The sequence below is a fragment of the Ochlerotatus camptorhynchus genome, unplaced genomic scaffold (assembly GCF_037179485.1).
Source record: "Ochlerotatus camptorhynchus isolate MF236.1 unplaced genomic scaffold, CSIRO-AGI_Acam_v1.1 ptg000284l, whole genome shotgun sequence".
In the NCBI taxonomy this organism is placed as follows: domain Eukaryota; kingdom Metazoa; phylum Arthropoda; class Insecta; order Diptera; family Culicidae; genus Ochlerotatus; species Ochlerotatus camptorhynchus.
The window spans coordinates 6261814-6284167 of record NW_027040773.1 but is presented as its reverse complement, the minus strand read 5'-3'; positions in this window follow the sequence as shown (position 1 = coordinate 6284167).

The following is a 22354-nucleotide window of genomic DNA, read 5'->3' as shown; positions in this document are numbered from 1 at the left end:
CAACACGCCAGAGCTCCGCCCAATTGAGAAATACTGGGCTATTGTCAAGCGGAACCTAAAGAAGACCAAAAAAACTGCTAAGGGCGAGCAGCAGTTCAAGGCAAACTGGCTTTCTGCGGCGAAGAAGGTGGACAAGGTGGCTGTACAAAATCTGATGGCAGGGGTCAAGCGTAAGGCCCGGCAATTCGGATTTGGAAAAGCGGAAGCCTAACTGAATATTTTTCCTGAATTTTATACTAATTGAACTTGAAAAAGAAATTTAATTTGATTTTTTAAATAAACGATTTCACCGATTTACACGCGTTTTCCCTTGACCAAATTTTGACCGTATCACCCTTTATCAACAAAATGTCCATGATATCTGTGTATACCCTTTGATAAAGATGGTCATTCTACGGATTTTCATTGAAAATCATAATTACCAATCAGATCGAGATTGTTTTTTTTCCGTGCTGAGCACTAATGCTACCGACGTCAAGGAAGCAGCTTCTACACCTGGACCCTACCTATCGATCCATCAACTCATAAACTGGGGACCAACGGCTTTACTTCCCGTGATCAGAGATGTTATGCCTCAGAAAATCCCGGTGGCGCTGACTGGGATTGAACCCAGATCTGCTGGGGTGAGAGATGATCACGCTTACAACTACACCACCGGCGCCGATAGTAGTCATCATTGATCCGATGTGAAATATGTGAATGATCCTATGAGCTACCAAAAATTCATTCAAGGTTTTCAAAAATTACTTGTAACCTTTGACTACTAAAACATATTTTCACTGACTAAAATGTACTGGATCTTCAGTTCTCAAAAAATGTGGTAGAGCCTCAAACGTGTGTTATAATTTTTAAGATAACACTTGAAGTCTTATTGGCTGATTCATTAAGGTCGTAATTATGAATAATTTTTTAAAATTAAGTATTCAGGTTATTTATGTGCATCTTGTGGGTCTTGCTTTATCTTCATGAAAAAGCAGTGAAATCCAACAGTAGCTAAGTAAGTTCAAAACAACGCAGTGAACACTGGGGATACTTTAGTACTCCCTTAGTTAATTTGGAGCAAACATTGTTCGAAAATAAGAAAAAGAAAAACTTTGGACAACGCACAAGTGAACATTTGTTCTTTAAGGATAGTAAACTAAAGTCTCAATGGATGGACAGCATAGTTCATCTTGTTTGAAATTTTACTAAGTTTGATAAAATATTTGGGATTTACATTATTCCACAAAGTCGTTTGTATATAATTTCTGATCAACTTTGCTGAAGACTCAAGACTGTAAATTTGTAGGAATTCATCTAAAAAGTTACAGTTCAATGAAATGAAAACAAATTCAGATAATCGAAGCTTCAGGTGAAAATCGTTTGAAATCTTAAATTCATGATATCTCGTGAAACCCTCGATGAATGATTTTGATTTTCACAGAGAACATGTAGAATGAAAAAAAATCTATACCACATGCATGAGTTTATTCGCGTATGAGTTTTTCATTGCTTTAAATTTTGGGCGTTATTCATTGTTATTATTCAGCCATTCAATAACAAAATTATATAGTGGTTCTCAGAATTTGATAAAAATCGGAAGTTTTGTTTCTTATCGCAAAATATTAGACCCGTATTTATTTTCACTTTGTCATTAGGGTGATAATTTCCATGTTGGGGTGGTAAAAAAAACCAATTTTTTTTTAAAAACGGCTTTTTTCGAAAATTTATAATTTTTGAACCACTGCACCGATTTTTAAGATCAAAACATAAAATAAAAGATAAATAAAAATATTGTTTAGGAAAAATATAAAACAACTAAAAAAACTGGGGTTTTGTTTTGAAGATACAAATCCATTGATGCATAGTTAACATAGTCACATAATCTATACCTATTTGATTTGATCTATATTGATTTGAGCGAAAACCTAACACGTGATAGCTTAAAAAAAAAAAAAAACGAAATAAAAACAAAAATAACTCAAAAACGAAATTTTTTATCAGGCATTACCACAGGGTGTAGCAGGGTGCTCTCCCAGAACCATACGAGTCAATAGGTGCAAGTTTTTAAACTGAAGAGGAGCAGCAAAACAGCTATTTTGAATCGTTCGTAAAGTTTTCTGATGATGGCGAGAGGTAAGTCCAGTGGTGCTGTGAAAAATTCAGCCTTTTTTATGGAGGTATTTTGATATATTTTGTTATTTTGAAAGGTAAATAGATTTTTTTTGTTTATTAATTTATTTAATAAGGCTCAACCGAATTAACTTTACAGAGCAAAGGATTCTTGTTTACTTTACAATACATCTTAAAACTATAGTCAAAAGGTACAACATAATGAACATTTTATCTTCCGCAATCCAATAAGCTTTCACCACCATAACGGGAGCCGCTTCCAGTGGTTTCATTGTATGTCCGCAGATTCGCCAACGGGGGTCAGAGCGCTTCCGTTGCAGCAATGGATGCAAAACGTGGTCAGCACTCACACATTCATCACGAAACGGTTGCTTTCCAAAGTCGACGACGCATCGACTGAAAGAAATGCTGATGAAGAACAATGAGGAGGACCACACAATGGTTGCTGCCGAGTAAAAGACGATCGCGTGGCACACATTGAGAGTGGTCTGCTTCTGTCGACAGCCGAGCTATCACTCAAAGATAATTATGATCAGTGATGAAAAAAATCAAGAAAATCCAAAATCAGGAACTGTCGAAAATCACTGCTGATCTTGAGATCAGCAAAATCAAAAACAGAAAATCACGGCGGATTTTATCTTAGCTGATCTTGCGAGTAGCAAAATCACACAGCAGAAAATCAAGGCTGATTTTAACCTTAGCTGATTTTGCGGTCACAAAAACCAAACGGAAAATCAATAGATTGGAATTACAGTCAAAGTAAAAATCGATCATCCACCGCCATTTTGGAATTCAAGATGGTGGACCAAAATCCAATATGGTCGCCCGGGGAGGGAATATGCATCTAAACTTATGAAATATGGGTATCTACGGAATGGGCTCGACGAGGGAAAGCGAAAAATTGACATCCGCCGCCATTTTGGAATCCAATATGGCGGACCAAAATTTAGTATGGCGGCCCCCGGACTAGGAATATGCATTTAACCCATGCAATATGAGTATCTACGGAATGAGCTCGATGAGGGGAAGTGGAAAATTTACATCCGCTGCCATTTTGGAATTCAATATGGCGGACCAAAATCCAATATAGCGGAACAAAATCCAATATGGCGGCCCTCGGACTAGGAATATGCATTAAAACCCATACAATGGCTCGATGAGTGGAAGTGAAAAATTGACACCTGCCGCCATTTTGGAATCCAATATGGCGGACGAAAATACAATATAGCGGAACAAAATCCAATATGGTAGAACAAAATCCAATATGGCGGAACAAAATCCAATATGGTGGCTCCCGGACTTGGAATATGCATTTAAACCCATGCAATGGCTCGATGAGTGGAAGTGAAAAATTGACATCCGCCACCATTTTCGAATCCAATATGGCGGACCAAAATTCAATATGGTGGCCCCCGGACTAGGAATATGCATTTAAACCCTGCACCCATATAGGATTCCAAAATGGCGGTGGATGTCAATTTTCCACTTCCCCTCATCGGGCTCATTCAGTAGATACCCATATTGCATGGGTTTAAATGCATATTTTTAGTCCGGGGGCCACCATATTGAATTTTGGTCCGCCATATTGGATTCCAAAATGGCGGCAGATGTCAATTTTCTACTTTCACTCATCGAGCCCATTTCTCAGATACCCATATTGCATTTCCTAGTCCGGGGGCCGCTATATTGAATTTTGGTCCGCCATATTGGATTCCAAAATGGCGGCGGATGTCAATTTTCCACCTCCCCTCATCAAGCTCATTCCGTAGATACCCATATTGTATGGGTTTAGATGAATTTTCCCTGTCCGGGCGCTCCCATATTGGATTTTGGTTCACCATATTGGATTCCAAAATGGCGGCGGATGTCAATTTTCTACTTCCCCTCATCGATCCCATTCCGGAAATATCCATATTGCATGGGTTTAGATGCATATTCGCCATATTGGATTTTGGTCCGCCATATTGAATTCCAAAATGGTGGTGGATGTCAATTTTCCACTTCCACTTAGCGAGCTCATTCCGCAGATACCCATATTGCATAGGTTTAGATGCATATTCCCAATCCATGGGCCGCCATATTGGATTTTGGTCCGCCATCTAGGATTTAAAAATTGCAGCGGATCTCAATTTTTCACTTCCCCTAATCGATGGGATGGGTTTAGATGCATATTCCTTGTCCGGGGCCGCAATATTGGATTTTGGTCCACCACCTTGATTCCAAAATGGCGGCGGATGTCAATTTTCCACTTCCACTTAGCGAGCTCATTCCGCAAATACCCATATTGCATAGGTTTAGATGCATATTCCCTGTCCATGGGCCGCCATATTGGATTTTGGTCCGGCATCTAGGATTTCAAAATTGCAGCGGATCTCAATTTTTCACTTCCCTTCATCGATCCCACTCCGGAGATATCCATATTGCATGGGTTTAGATGCATATTCTTTGTCCAGGGCCGCCATATTGGATTTTGGTCCGCCATCTTGAATTACAAAATGGCGGCGGATGCCAATTTTCCACTTCCTTTCATCGAGACCATCCCGTAGATACTCATATTGCATGGGTTTAGATGCATATTCCCTGGCCAGGGGCCGCCATATTGGATTTTGGTTAGCCATCTTTGATTTGTGGGAGCCATCTAGGGTTGAAATCCACCATTTTAATTTCATCCGTAATGTTGACTTGAATTTCGGAATTCCCCAAACTCTAGAATTTCACATATCTTCTAATCCTATGATTGTCGATGATTTTGATCTTGGTTAATATTGATGCTGGTTGATTTTGAGAATCGAAAATCACGGCTGATATTGGTCGAAAATCACGTGTGATTTTCGTGGTGATGATAGCTTGTGATACTGGTGCGTGTGATTTTAAGTGATCTTGATCTTGAAAGATTGCTGATTTTGATTTTCTGATCTTGATTTTAGCCAACACTGATTATGATGAATTAGACTATTTAAGAAATCACCCAACATTGCCATTGCCAAAGAAAATATTTTTTAAACCAAATTGAACCTCGTTTTTCACAAGTATTTTATAATATTCTGTGAAAGTTTCAGCATTAGTGGTGAAGGTATTCTGATATATTTCGTTGTTTTTTTTTTGTTTTTTTTAGTAATACCCTCCACTAACCCCCACACCAAGGAGCTCGCACAGAGAGCCCCCTGGTAATGGACACTTACTAAAAAAAAATAAAGAAAACGCGGAGAAAAAACTACAATTAAAAACAATGTAAATCCCAGTGGAACATAGTTCCTTTGAAGTGATTCATTTACTCAACAGAAAATTCTAAAAAATTTAAAGAGTGATAACGTTTGTGGCTTAACATAAAAAATTGAACTTATTAAACTATACTATAATTAATGATGCAGGAAAAAAAAGCAGGAGCCAGAAAAACCTACATATGCAAATGGTTGACACTTTTATTCATTTACGTTCATAATTATATACTGCTTCAGCTTGCTTTAAAAGAGAATTTTGTTCATTATTGCTTTCAAGTCGATGGGAAGTAGGGTAAATGGTGGCTTCGGCAGCCATCGACTGTTTTCGGCAACCACAATTTAAACGTTAATTTCGATGTATTTTCTCGCTGAATGTATTTAAACGATTCCTTAGTCTTTCAACTTCCATCCTAATACATTTTTACGACTGAGCAAACCTGTTATGCCAGGTGTTTCTTCAAAAGAAACATAAGCACATCAAAATACGGCTGATTTCGAGTTGCCGATAATAGAACAGCTGGTTTACACGCAGTTTAAACGGAAAGGTTGCCGAAGTAAAAGAGGCTGCCGACAATAGTCACACTCATCTAAGAAGTTTGGAGCGCCTTAAAAACGTTTTCAAACCGTTTTGGACAGTTTTGTTGATTGGAATGGATAGAATAGCTAGCAGCAGATGAATGTAAACAAACCGACACGTCATATGTGCGCGTGACACTGAGAAAATGCTAATAGAAGTGCGGAAGCTGCTTAGATTGACGAGAATACGTAAATTCCCCTATATTGAACTTTAATGGATCGTAGTTTGTGATGCGACCTAGGCCCAAGTTCGTGCATGCTCTGCTTCTCAGTAACTCATTTGCATGTTTAGTTCTCTGAAGGTTAACTCTAGTCGAAAAAAAATGTTGTGATGGAAATTACGGTTATGTAACGTGTTGTGCACATACAAAATTGTTTGAAAATTGCGCAAACCTAGAATAGGGATAATTCTGTGGCATGAACTAGTATAAAGCAAAACTGTTGAGAATAAGGGAGGTAAATTAAAGATTACTTTCACACATCTATTCTGCAACGTTTGAATTTTTTAAAGTTTTGATTTAGCAGCATGACGCCAAACGCTGATTAGGTATTGAAGTATGGAATGAATACACGCGTAATAAATCACAGCAATGATTCATTGGGCACAAAACAGCGTACTCTTTTCATGAGGCCACATAAAGATGAAACTTTGCTAGATATATGCTTTAAGTGAGTGTCCCATAAAAGACAAGAATCTAAGTGCAACCCTAAGTATTTAAATGATTCAACTTTTTCAATGCACAAATTTCCAACACATGGATCGGGGTATTGCGAGATTTTTTTCCGTGACGAGTGGAAAACCATGTACTTTGTTTTCGTCAGATTCAGAGAAAGACGATTGCCGTTAAAATATTCTTCAAGACTCGCCAGATCTGATTCGATGTCATTAACAATGGATTGTATACAAGAACGAGGATAGAATAAAGCCGTGTCGTCTGCAAAAAGTCTTGGTGTTCCAAGAAGTTTTAAATTTCTCAAATCGTTGATATATATCAAAAACAGCAAAGGACCTATGTTACTTCCTTGAGGAACTCCAATATTAACCGGCCGTAAGCTACTACAAACACCATTTATTGCTACAAATTGCTTTCCATCTGAGAGATCGCTTTTTATCAAATCGTTGGCAACTCCTCTAATCCCGTATCGATCAAGTTTCTTCAGAAGAATTTCGTGGTTAAAGGTACACACTAAGATTATTTTACAGAAATCTGTAAAATTTTACCGAAATCTCAACAGCTGAACGTTCGGTAAACAATTTTACAATTTTCCTGTAATTATTTACAGATATCTGTGAAAACGTTTACAGATATTTGTGAAAAATTACAGGAAATCTGCGAAACTGTTTAGCGAACGTTCAGCTGTTGAAATTTCGGTAAAATTTTACAGATTTCTGTAAAAATTTCTAAGTGTGTAATTAGATAAATTGAACTGTATCTTCAACTTTTGTAGAAATTCTACGGCTGAAAATCTCCTAAATAAAAAAAAAAAAAATCAAAAACTATTGTACAAATCATCCACCTTTCCCATTTATAAATAAGGACTTCCGTGAGCTTCAGCAGGCCTTCCCTGAACTTCGAAATGATTTTTGTGAACTTTGACAGGATTTCCCTGAACTTTGGCAGGACTTCCCTGAAATTCGGCAGGACTTCCCTGAACTTCGTCAGACCTTCCCTGAAGCTCGGCAGGCCTTCCCTGAACTACGACAAGACTTCTGTGAACTTTAGTAGGACTTCCCTGTCCTTCGGTAGGCCTTTCCTGAACTTGGAATCTTGGAATTGAAATTGTCATTGCAGTAGTAGAATTGTTATAATTATACAGTATTGTATTGTATTTACAAATATGGTCAAAATTTCAATACTTCCCATTTTGCTAATTTGTAATGCTTGTTGGTATTGGTGCATTTAGAATTTGGGTGTGGTTCGAACGGGTGTGCAGTCAGTATCAACGGAAACGCATTAACTTTCACCTGAAGTGTAACTGACCTGAAACAAAAGTTGAATAATAAATAATAATAATAAAGTTATTGAAGGGTAGCGTTGAAAAATAAGCAATGAAAAAGCTATTCAACGAGTAAGCAGTTACACTACCTAAATCTCCAGCTCCTCCTTGATTTAGTGTTTTTTTTACGTAGGATTACGTCTTTCGGCAACATATTCGGGGTGCAATTTCAAAAAATCAAAACCGACCGCGTTACGAAAAGTGGTCAGGATTTGACCACTTATAATTCTGTCAATAGCAGATTGATATTAATTATAAACAAGTCAATCGATTGGAATGTCATCTACGAATTGTCTAAAATAAACACTTTATCAATTTTCAAAAGGTCACTATTGAAAATTGTACGAATGCTATAATACTGAAAATTATCACCGATTGGCTGAGAACAGCGCTTTTCCTAACACAGATTTACGAATTTATATCTTCTTCTTCTTCCTCGCATTTCAAGCTTATTGCGTATGGCATATTAGCTTATTGCGTGCTCTCAACTTAGTGTTCTAGATGCACTTCCACAGTTATTAATTGAGAGCATTCGATGCCTGTACTATTTTTGCATTAGTATAATTGTGTGGCAAGTACAATCATATTCTATGCCCAGGGAAGTCGAGAAATTTTCCAACCCGAAAAATTCTTAGACTGGACCGGGAATCGAACCCAGCCACCTCCAGCCTGGTCTTGCTTTGTAGCTGTGCCTTTACCGACTGAGCTAAGGGAGGTCCCATTTATATGGTTGATCGCGAATATCTCGCGATGTGAAAAAAATTAACAAAGAAATTCAAACAATTTTTTTTATCTATTGAATAAGCCAAACATTTCGTGCGTTTTGTCACGAGGCATTTCCTTGATGGAAAAAGTGGTTTCCCTAATAGAGTCGCCGAATATTGATACCGAGCACTGAAAATGCCAGACGGTATCCATTTTTATGGCTTTTGATGCAAATTTTATTAAGAGAGATTATTTTATTAAGAGATTTATTAAGAGAATTATGTCACAAAAAAATCTTGCCGAAGTCTCTTAATAGAAGAGGTTTAAAATTTGCATAAAAAGCATGAACCGGACGGTACATGCTCACTTTCTGTGATTGATGTGTTTTCCCTAATACATATTTCATTTCCGCACCGCATCCAAGAACATCGTGGGAAAAAAAATTCCATAGCATTGTCTAAACTGGTTTCCAAGCTTCCTACCCATCGGTCCTATCAGGACCATAAATGACTTACCATGCGGGACCGAAATCCATACACCTAAGCACGAGAGAATCATTAATGGTCAATACTAAATAATGCTATCACATTATGCTCTGTATCACATCTTTTCCCCATACATTTATCTTTATTTTACCATTATTTGCACACACCAGGTCTTAAAATTACCTTTAATTATAAGAAAAAAGTATTTAAATTGCACATCTCTTGAATCAAAATCCGTACAGCGTTCTACGATTGAATCAAAATCCGTACAATTTTGAATCGAAATCCGTACACTGTGTTGAGGATGAATCAAAATCCGTACAGTCATGAATCAAAATCCGTACATGCATGTAAATCGATCAAAATCAATGAAAAAAAAAACATGTTGCTGTCTTGAATAAAGTATTTATTTATAAGTTGCTTGGCTAGGAGTCCAAAACAGATATACTGTACTTAACACTAGTTAACAGCATATTTGAACGTTGTACGCTGATGGTCATTTCCCATGTAAAATCGTGCGCTGAATCCAAAAATGTAGTCCAAAAAATCTCAGTAGGATAGTTTTTGAGATAGAACTTAAAAATTAAATATCACTTAAAAAAAAATGTGTTTACTAAAACCAGAAATACCTCCGGCTGTAATGAAGTAATATTAATTATGTTAACGCCAAATTAAACGTGATAAAATTTGATTTCGATCATTACAACATTTTTTTCCGTGAGAGTAATGGTAGAACCACAATAAACATTTTTATTTACATTGCCTAAAAAATTAGCAGAAATTCAATTTAGCGTTAAAATAATTGATATTTATACTGTTGGATTCAGCGTACGATTTTACATAAGAATCATTCGTCAAAGGTTCACGTTCATTTTTTTACTTTTATTTTTTTAACTAGTAATATCAGCGTTAGATTAATTGATGCTCCAATCGATTCAAAGGAAAGGTAACTGATTTCTTTTTATTTAAGAAGGTGACTGCTCTGGATTTTTATGCTAACTAATATCATGCTTAAGGATTCATTTCCTCCAAATTTTATTCTATACCAGTGCTTTGGGTTAAATATTATTACTAGAGTTTACCTCCGATCACAACTTCGAGGTCTTTGAAATTTGACATGTGATAACGTGTAAGATGCGGAATACTTTGGAACTTGGGGGCACTCCAGCTCAACGCTACAAAACATTATTAACCGAGACTAAACTGGGCGGTGTAGCTTGGACAATGTTGTCGAATCAATAATAGCAAACTGAATAGAAGACTGCCAAAACATCTTTAATACACCGATAATTGAAACGCTCCACCAACCCACTGGCATCAATGGCGGATAAGTGAAAAAAAAAACTACAACCATCTTAGAAAACAACATAAAAAGACAATGAAATGACATCAAAGATAAGTTTTTCGTTTTGTGCATGAAAAATAAAATAAACGTAAGTTAACGACTAAAACTTAATTTAATTTAAAACGTCAAGAGAGTAATAATTATAAAAATGCAGATCTTTCATTGCTTCTTTTCCGCAGTTTTTTTCTGCTTCTTCTCCATTGTTGCCATTGCCTTTTCAAGTTATAATGCTTTCTTGCTTCCAGCTTTCTTTCCTCTTCTTCATCTTCTTCCTCCTCTTCCTCTCTCGCTCAACCTTTTTCTTTTGTCGTTCCTCAATCCTTTGTTTCTTTGCGTTCTCTTTATCAATTTTCCCCCGTTCACTTTCATGTATATTTCCGGCCATTCCTCGCTGGTGGCTACTGTTGGGAATGCTCTCTTGCCCATTTCTGTCTGCTCTCTGTAATTTGTATATGCGTGTTGGTGTAGAGGAGCTGCGCTGTTTTCCTTTTCGGCTGGTTCTTGACGCTCTTCATTAAAAGATATTAATAATTTAACATTTACAATACGAATAAAATAAGAGAGTAGCGATTCAATACGGCATCTCTTATGGTGGTAAATGGAGCGGCAAAATCCCTGGATGCTTCTCGGTAAGATTTCCCCGCACGCATCACTACCACAGTCTTCTCCAAATCCTCCGGCGTGTATTTAGCTTCCATGATCTGCTGAAAAACATTGGATAAAGTGGAGTCGTCATTGTGAATGCACAAGTGTACGGATTTAGAATCAGCTGTTATATATGGATCGAAATCCGTACAGTACTAATTTTGATAAATAAATACCATATGAATGATCCATTGCTTAGAATTGAGATATAAAACGATAAACACTTACCTTTTCGATCGACTTTCAGGAAACTACTTGCAAAAATCACTTAAATACGCTTAACAACTGGAAGTAAATCCGAGAGATTTTCTTAGAAAATCGTTAAGAACGCAACCGATTGATAGAAATGCCCGACACGTGATAAGGTTTTTATTTTTCTTATTTTAATTGCATGACATACTGCTTAATTGTTGACGTAAACATCAAGCTAATGCATGAATGAACATGAATATGTATTCATGTATAATATTTACATTGTTATGATGCATATAAATAAACAAATTCAACAGGGTGTACGGATTTCGGTGCTGTACGGATTTCGGTCCCGCACGGTATAAAAGAGTTAACTAAAGAGTTCAAGTAAGAACTTGTATCCAAGACATATCATCCAGGACACCGACAGAGCACCTCAAAAACAGAACTCTCAAATTGCTTCCGAATCTCTACCTATCGAACTTTTTCACTAATAACGAGTTAAGAAATAAATTTAATATTTACCATACCATCTTGCTGCGACATTAAAACTACCTTTCTTGGTTCAAAGGTTTGGAGGTGGGTCGAGACTTCATTCGTGTGATGTCTCGCCTCATGTTCAATCACTATTCACTAAGCGCTCACTTGTTCCGTGTTGGGCTGGGGGACAGCAATCTCTGTGAATGTGGACAATGTTACCAGGACGCAGATCACATTATTTGGTCATGTGCTGAGCACCGTGGAGTCAGATCCGAGTTGTACGATTCCCTTCGGGCTCGAGGTAGACAACCTAATGTTCCAGTTCGGGATATTTTGGCTAGACGCGATCTGGAGTTTATGCAACTCATATATGTTTTCTTGAAGAATGTTAAGCATAGATTGTAAGTTTGATTAAAGTGCGAGTGTTTTTTTTTGTAGATTTGTTTCTGTAATAATTGTATAATTACAAAGTTAATATAACGTCGATAGGATTTAGTATATGTTTTAGAAATAGTGAAATTTTTTAATCATAAATAATATTCCAAATCTCCTTTTCCCTCTCCCGATCCAAACAATTGTCATCCACTAACCTCGAGAAGACCGCGAGTAATCGGTTCAAATCCTTTAATTTTAGATTTAAGACATTTATAATGTATAAAGAAAATGATAACTTGGCTCTGTAAAGTTTATTCGATTGAGCCTGTACAAATAAAGTAATTAAAAAAAACTACTTTTCGAAATCCTACGTCAAATCTACGGTCGTGTCTTGGATACAACCTCTTATTTTCTTTAGACCAAGGAGGCGAGCAGTAGGAGCTTGTGAAAACTTGTGTGATTTCCTCGACAATTTTCAAGTTAAAATTCGGAAATTTTAAAATATATATTTTTCGGAAAAGCGACTAAGTGCTTGTAAACAGTACCACTGAACTGTCAAAAAAGTTCAACCGATTAACACTGAGTTCATTTGTGACGCCACGCTGCAGTACCTAATAGAATTCATTAAGCGTTTGTAAATTAAACATAAATCATATAATTAACGAACACTATTTCGATACTTAACGTAATTCACGTTATATGACTCTCTACCTAGGATTGACAGTAGTAAAGTATTAATATTCTGTCTATTTCTAACTAATTATTATCGAGCAAACTTTTATAAAATTACAGCAGTTTATCGATCGAAATGGGAACTAAGCCAGATGTTTTCTACCAAACCCACCCAAAAGAGTAAAAAGACCTACCAACCCGCACCACCACCATCACCACCACAGGAATCTTCCCGCAATTATTTCAAGATTGCATGACAAACCGAATCCGCACCGCTTACTGGCAATGATTTCAGCCGCTTTTTTTTATACATTACCGAATAAATATAGGCCCGGTTGCCGGTCGTGTAGGTTGGTACCTACACCTAGTGGCAAGCTTCAGGTCGACTCTCCCTCATCCAATCATTAATAACCGTTCACGAGTGGGCCATTTGATGCGGTCCTCCTGGATGGAGGAGAAAAATGCTCTTCGACATGAAACACTGACTGCACCATCCCAAGCCATACCGAGCGAGCAAAACCAGTCCAACGGCAATGAGGGAAACCACTCGACTGCACTTTTTTATATTTCTATTCCCCCGGATTCCATGCGGGGTAAAAATATATGATTTTCCTAAGCATTCGGGCCGAAAACACATGCAAACAGTAGTGACAGCGCATAAAAATTGTTTCTTGTGGTTTTTCGGAGTGTGGTGACAAGGGATTGTTACTACACAGCGCACAAACACAGGGCTGTCTGTGGACGGCAGAGGGGCCCCGAAATCAAGTGAAACCTTGTGCGCCTAGATTTAATGATTTTTTATTACGCAAATATTTTAGACAGACAACCGAGAGGAAAGGAAGGCAGAACTAGGCTAGATCAGTGCGTGTGATGGTGTGCATGTGCCTCGATGACTGGGCCGTAACTATGATTGAGCGTAACGATGATTAAGCAGAGGAAACTCTGCAGCTGCAGGCAGGGTTTTGTCACGTGATGGTAATTTTCGAGCGGCGCTTTTCGTCCTATATCTGTAAGCTCGGGTGATAATCAATTATGGATGCTGTTTTTTATTATTAATGAATCTACCGGGCTTCAGAGTTTGATTGCAATGTTGGATCATCAAATTTAGATCGCTGAGGAATGGGTGGGCTTTTACGTTATGTTACCTATCTTCCTGTTTAAGAAGGGGATTCTTTCGCAAATCAATTTAATTTTAATTTTTTTAATTTTTTTATTTTATGAACCGATGTAGAGTAGTACAAATACATATCGACAGTGAGCATGCATAAGGGCGTATACGCGATGATAGATTCTCTTAATCGATTTTCTCTTTGCATTGCTACAGTTAATCGAAACAATTTTATAGAATTTGTTCAATGCAGAGTTGTAACAGGTTGTATTGGCTATCAAAAGCAACACCAAACGCACCGAGAAACGTTAATTCTAGCGAGTTATTAACAAAAGAGAAAATTGACGAAGAGAATCGATCATCGCGTTTACGCCCTTATGCATGCTCACTGTCGATATGAGGTAGTTAGACGGAAAGGGGTGTAAGTGACTTTGATCGATTCTCTTCATCGACTTTCTCTTCCGTTAATAATTTAGCTGCGAACACATTCCTTGATTTGTGTGCCATTCTGGATGCTACATGAGAGCCTCCTTTATCAAACTATGTGGCAAAAATAGTGCAAAATCTGTTTATAAAGCAATGGCTAGCAAAAGAGAAATTCGATGAATAGAATCGATCAAAGTCTTTTACACCCCTTTCCTTCCAACCCCCTCATATACATATTTGTTTTTTTTTTTTAATTTGTAAATTAAAAAAAAAAAATATTGCCTGCTATTCTAGTTTTACCAACCGGTGAACACTGGTGTTTATTTCAGTTACCATGGAGACGTAATTTGTGATTAGCCCCGGTCCCTTTCAAATTGTATCATTATTTATGAACGGCCTTATATTTGAAATGACGTTTCACATTCATCTAGTGATGTCCGATTTTCATTCGAATAATCGTTTAATCGATTAACGAACCGAAAAGTAAACTATTTATAATCGGTTAGATCATGCCGATATAAGCATTAACATCTCCGATCGTTTCAAACAAATGCTGCACTCTCATTGGTGGAAAAATGGCAGCACAGCGAACAAAAAATAATCGATTAGTTGTTAATCGAGTAATTAAAAAATGGGACATCTCTGATTTTGGTGTGATTGTTTTGATAAAAATGAGCGCAAAATTTCATCTGTTCCGAGGGGGCAGCAAAACCACAAAATTACCTTGAATACGGGGGGTTCTCATTGGATGAAAGGGACCGTGAAAGAAGACACTAAAATAGAAAGTTTTTCTTCCGACAGTTTCATCTTAGTATTCATCTTTGGTTTTACTTCTTACGAGAGTTGACATATTGTTTTAGTTTATGCCGAGACATTGAAAAGTCAATGGTTTCGGAGTATTGATTGTAAGAAGCCATGCGATTTAATGGCCAATATTTTGCATAATTTGGAGGATGATGGGTTATTTCAAAAACATTTCGATTTCTGAGTTGTCGAGTAGGTGCATACACACAAATTAAATTTGGATAAAAGTTCTGCTGAGTTAATGCGCTGCGAAACGATATCGTTTACAAACGAAACCATTGCATATTCACGTCGCTCTTTTAATGTTTGTATGTTTATAAGCATGCAGTGTGCTTCATATTATGAAAGAGGAAATTATGTCCAACCTAATTTTTATATAATTGCTTTTGTACTGATTCTAATCTTTCTTCATGCGTGATTGAAAATGGAGACCATACAATGCTGCAATATTCCAGTATTAACCTCACATAGGGAATATATAGTGATTGTGTATGGGTCCTGAAACTTATAGCAAAAGCGCTTGATAAAGCCTAGCATGTTATTTGCTCTGTGAAAAATTGTGTTATATTAATCTATGAAAGTTAGTCTAAGATAATTCCTAAATCCCTAACTCTTTCACATTTTTCTGCATTCTGATTTCCTAATGCAATTAAAATGTTTGATGGTATTCTTTTTCTGCTAAATGACATTAAGTTGCATTTTTTACATTCAGTTCTAATAAGTTTTTTGTTTACACCGTGTGTAGAATATGTGTATTTCACTCTGGAATATATTGATATCTTCATCATTTCAAATTTCCAAAAAGAGCTTCATGTCGTCGGCATAGTTTAGCAATTTTATTTTTTTGAGAATGAAGGTTTTGTCGTTTAGATACAGAATAAAAAGAAGAGGTTCCAAATGAGAACCTTGGGGGACACCTGAGGTTACTTGAATTGGGGTCGATTTCTTTCCGTTGAATTTAATTATTTGTTGGCGGTTAGTTAAATATGATTCGAGCCATTTCAGGAGTCCTGGCTCAATTCTATTTTTTTTTTCAATTTGAAGAGTAGCATTGGTATGTCAATTCAGTCAAATGCCTTGCTAAAGTCCGTATAGAGGGCTTCTACGTGATTTCCATTATCCATTGCATTGAATGAATAGTCTATAAATTCAAGTAAATTTGTCGAGGTCGAACATCCTTTAAAGAAGCCGTGTTGCATGTCAGTAATTATATTTTTGGTTTGAAGAAATAATTTTGCCTTAACAATTACCTCGAAAAGCTTTGGAATGCAAGAGATAATGGCTATTCCACGATAATTACGTACGTCAGATTTACGGCCAGATATAAAAATATTTTCTAAAAATGAGCTGTTCCATATTTTTGGAAAGGTTCCGGATTCCAGTGACATATTAAAAAGCCAAAACAATGGAGCAGTGAGTTCCATTGCTAGACTTTTTTAAAATACTGGAGGAATTCCGTCAGGTCCAGGACCTTTTGAGGCATCTAATTTTTTTAAAGCCAGCAAAACATCCTGCACTTGAAGTTGATTGACGCCAATGTCCTTTGGAAATCTTCGAAAAATGTCGAATAGATTTCTTGAAAAAAAAATGCAAAAAGATAACAATTTTTTCCAAGCTATCCCCGACACGTTCGTCAAGATGCATTATTGATAGAAAATTGCCAGAACGAACTGCTCATGATCCTTATTTTCTAGCAGCACTGCCAGCTGCCGCCTGCTGCTGTCTGCGCGAGACATTCACGTTGTGTGGGGGTTCACTCAGCATGGAGGAAAGCCAAAGTCATGCGCAAAGCATCTTCGATTTGGATTAAACTTTGCACAGGGTCATTTGGAAACAAGCGCAATTTTTCACAAGGGCGTATTTGTTTTTGAACACAATTTATACAATCACTCCTACTTGGAAAAACTTCGAGTTTGCTCTACACCATCTAGGAAATAATGTAGGCTGAACATTAGGTTTTACGAAAAAGATATTATCAGAAAACAATGCTTACTTCGTTTGACGATCAGTTAAAATGAACTGAAAATGTCTAGGTGGCAAGCTCTTCTGAATTGTGAATCCCTTCTGCGTAAGCTCCGTACACACTCCGAGAATCCAACAGCCGGGTATTTCTGCAATTTATTTAGCTGAGATTCAGTAAAGCGATTGCCGAGACTCAGCTAACAAATAAAATTTTGCTAACAAACAGATATTTTGCAGAGAAATCAGCAAAAGTTACTGCCGAGGTAATCGGCTGTTGGAGCTTTTACCGACCTAGATTAAGTATGTAGACGTAGCCGCGTTGAATCCAACAACCGCAAAAAGTTAAACATGCATCAATACCACATAAGGAAAGATTTACAGTCACGTAGGGTTTAGATCATAACATTTACTGCTGTTAAAAATGCAAGTACTTGAACAAAAAGAAATAAGTTAACTCAAATGCTTTAACCGCATATATCAGAGATTTCGCGTATTTGGAGAATAATATAGCAATCGAGTACAACAAACTCAGGGGAATACAATACCTCCAAAAGTATAAAAGTTATTATTTGTCACATACCTCTAATTTTACTCATTTCCTAAACTATTCCTCTCCTTGTTGATCTGCTTAATGCTATTGGTCTGCTTGTGTTTTCTTATTGATGTTCAAGACTAAATTGGAAGATTTATTCTACAACTTTACAGGTAAGTTGCCTTCCTAAGCGGAACCCCCGCATCCTATTTTGTTGGTTAATATACTTAATGTTAGTAGGCTATCTGAATTTTCTTATTTAAGTTCATTTGATGGTTATGATATCTCATTAGTCTAATTTAAAAAATAATTTAAATCTGCTTTATTAAGTGAACTTGTGCTTGAAATCTAAAATTAAACGTTTTTCAAGAACTTTTGACTTTGACCTATATTTTTTATATCTAAGTTCGTCCCAGGTGACACCTTCAAGTGACTAAAATGCTTCACTTTGAAATTAGTTTCCTAGCTGATTTGTAAATTATATAGGGTATATGCTCCAACTATGCTCACACGTTTCCACTATGTCGCACCACAAAAATTCGTATGGGTAAACCTGCCGTCTCAACACTCCACTATAAAGCACGAAATTAAGCCCACCCACCAGCAACCAGGTGCAAAAACTAGCCAAGAGAAGGGTAAGAAGTAATCGAGAATTCTGGAGCAAATATAGAAAAGGGCTCATCAGCATTTGTAAACAAACCGTTCTTAAGCCCGTACCTTCGCAAACAAAAGGCATCATCGAGTAGGGGAAAAGATTAGCATAAGGTGCTATTAAATAATTTAGTTTTTACAAGTAGGGGAGAACAGGGTTAAATACCCATTCGTAGAACAACAACATTCTTTTGAAAGATTTATGAATTTTCATATGAAATGGAAATTAACTTTGAAAATGATGAACATCCAAATGCCGATAAAAAAATTGGATGCTTAGAACGAAATACCATGCATTTAATTTATTGTATTTCAAAGGAGTTAAAAAGAAAATGTTAAGGTAATTCCAAAGAGAGTTCCTAGGGCATTGCATTTTGAATTCCTTACTAAATTAAAATTATTAAATAGTACCAACAGAACGAAGAGTATTCCAAGGATATTTTATGCCATGCATTAATTATGTCACGCTAAATCGAGCAAAAAATTACCCCCTCCCCCCTATCGTGACGTTTTCCTATACCTAATGCATTTTTTGTCACAAAATCTTAGAACCCCCCCCCTTAGCGCGTGACATAATATATGCATCAACCCTAATTGCATGCGGAGAAGAATTCCAAGTGATTTTTCCCGGAGTATTTTTCGGGGATTTGCAAGAATTATTAATACTATGAAGAGCATTGCAGAGCGAGTTCAGAAAGAGTTTTTTAAAACAAGGAAATTAAAAGAGAATTATTTTTTCTGAGGCTCAGATTTTTTAAAATTTAATGCTTATACAATTTTATGATCCTGGATTTATAAATGTCTTCAAGGTTCAGGGTGTTTTTTTTTAATTAAATATTCCGGACATGGAGGGGGATTAGGGAGCGTGCGAAGCTTTCATGTTCCAAAACTAGCAAACATATTTTAAATTGTGATCTTTGAAATGTAAGATTGTGAACTTGAAATCAATCAAATAACTGGTACTTTATTCTTCTAACTGTGGGATTTTGTCACTTTGAAATGTTTCTAGATTTTGGGCTTGAAGTTCGAAACTTTGAGGCTTTGATATTTTATGAGATTTTAGACTTAAGTAAATGTTAAACTTCATATTTTAATGGTTTTGATTGTAAAACTGAGTTCTTAAAACTGTCATGTATTGAAATCGTTTGTGGGAATAAAGTTGTTGTTTTACTAAATATAACATCTCGCACTAAATCAGAAAACAGCTCTTATATACATATGGACATTATCCGAAAAGTTCTGGAAAAACCGGGAAAACTCAGGTAATTCTATTAAGCCAAATGAGTAGACACCCTGCATAAGAATCAGCTAAATTGTTGCTTCAATTTCTTTAAATAAATTCAACGAAGATGTCGAAGACATAAGAAGCCCTGATCATTTCAAATAATATTGCATGATTAACAACTGAGATACATCATTTATTTACGGAAATATTTGAGATGGTTCCATACTTTTGAAACTTAGTGATTTGTTACAAGGTGTCATAATACCAAACCTCCCAAATGCGTGTCGATGCTGTGACACAGCCAGGATTGGGCGATCTTTAGTAAAATATTAATTTTGGAAGATCGATTTTATTTACGGCACTAGAATCGATCCATCGATTTAATCGGTACAATAGAATCGATCTTTGCAGGATCGATCTTTTCTTCATAATACTGAATGCTCGCGTAACATTTGAATGGGCCTATCCTCGTTGATCGATTCTCTTCATCGACTTTCTCTTTGGTTTACCACGGCAACATGAACGAATTTCTCGCAAAGCTCGCAGCCCAGTTCGACAGAAGATGATTCTAGCTTGCACCTGAAATAACACACTGAATAGGAAATTCATTTGCAGTCGGGTTTTTCGCGAAAGAGAAAATCTATGAAGATAATCGATCAACAATGATAGACTCTTTACTCTTGTTGCGCGAGAATTACCGTAATGCACCGAATACCGGACGGTCGGTTATCCCAGATATTTCAATTATAATTAAATATTTCGTCTACTTTGCAAGATAGCTAATGTATGTGATTCAGATCGATACTATAAAACTATGATAAATTTTTCACGTGCTTTTGTAAACATAGTAGGCATAGTAATAATAAAGTTTTAAAGTGTCCAAATTTATGGACTATGTAAGTTTCTGGATTTCAAGTCTTTATTTTTTTTTGAAAATTGAAATTAAATATCAAAAGTAACATGTTTCAATTTTCATTTACTCGTGTTTTTCGAGAGATTTGTTTATTTATCAGATGTGAATTGATTTAGGAATAGTTCTAATAGTTTGACGGCAGTCTTTGTTTTCAACCAAGGTTACTTCCATTCATTTAACATTAAAAAATTAAAATAATGATATCAGGGTTACTTCCACTCACTTACTATAAAAAATGTTTTTCAGAATTATGAAAATATTAGATGTTATAATGATAATTAGTACTAGTAAATTACAAGAAGAAGTTGTGAAGTATGTGGTTGACACATAAAACCTGTCAATATTGCTTTCAGTGCGTCACAATCAGCGATTAAACGATTCGTGAGCGCTCACTCTGAGTGAACGCTCGCGAATCATAAGATCGCTTATTGTGACGCTCTGAAAGTGAAATTGACAGGTTTTATGAGTCAAATACATACTTTACACCCTCTTCTTGTTAGTTACAAGTACAACACATCATTATATCATCTAATGATTTCATAATTCCGAAAAACATTGTTTTATAGCAAGTGAGTGGAAGCAACGCTGAATGATATTTTGTATTTTTAGACAGGGTTGCTTCCACTCTTTTGCTATGAAAAAATGTTTACAGAATTATGAAATCATTATACGATATAATGATATGTTATACTTGCAAGTAACAAGAAAAGGGTGTAAAGTGTGTGTTCGACTCATAAAACCTTTCAATTACGCTTTCAGAGCGTCACAATCAGCGATCTTATGATTCGTGAGCGATAACTCAGAGTGATTGACAGATTTTATGTGTCAAACACATACTTCACGACCTCTTCTTGTATCCTTAAGGTGATACTCTAAGGAAGCCTTAGCGTGAAACTTTAAAGGCACAAATGTCAGCTTCCACAAAACATACAAATTTGAAATTGCTACTCCTGTTGCTGTGGTACTACAAACAGAGAGTAGCAATTTCAAATTTGTATGTTTTGTGGAAGCTGACATTTGTACCTTTGAAGTTTCACGCTAAGGCTTCAGTAGAGTATCACCTTAACGTACTAATAATCATTATAACATCTAATGATTTCATGATTCCGAAAAACAATTTTGGAGTGGAAGCAACCCTGTTTGTAGCTTACAATAAGCGATTACAAGGAATGTGTTGTTCACCACAAAGCCTGCCAATTTTGCTTTCAAAGAGTCGCAATCAGTGATTTTCGAAGAATGAAGAATGAGTGAAAATGGTAAAATCGCTTATTGCGACTATCCAAACTCTTTTTGCTATTAAAAAATACATAAAATATCATTATAATCATAATATCTCATGATTCCATTGTCCAATAAAACATATTTTTATGCGAAATGAATGAAAGTAACCCTGTTGTCAACCTAACTGTCATAATGCGTATGTAATAATAAAAGTGACAACATATCAAATTTACATTCTCAGCCCTATTTTATACAACATTAAGAGTGGCTATGCTGATGCTGATTTTGAGGGTATGTTCATCAAATTTAGGTTTGTGGTAAAAGAAAATCAGTTTTTCGATGTAAAGAATGACATTCGTTTGCTTCTTTGGAGATCGAACGGAAAGATCGATTTTTACGATTTTTCAATAATCAAAGAATCGATGCTAAAAATCAAAATTCGAGATCAAAAAGATCGATCTCCCAAAGATCGATTCAAGATCACCCAATCCTAGACACAGCACGCCTGTCTCCTTGCTGTGAAGCGAGCTTGATCGTTTCATCGTCACGCATTTAGCAAATTTCAATTGCAATATTGCATTTAAATTAAATGCTCCATTTCCAAATTTCAATTCCAATATAAAAGTTGAAAGTGTAAGCATCTATATCATGCTGTACTGGTAACTGTACTGTAATCATATATCAAAATATGTTGCTATTAATAATG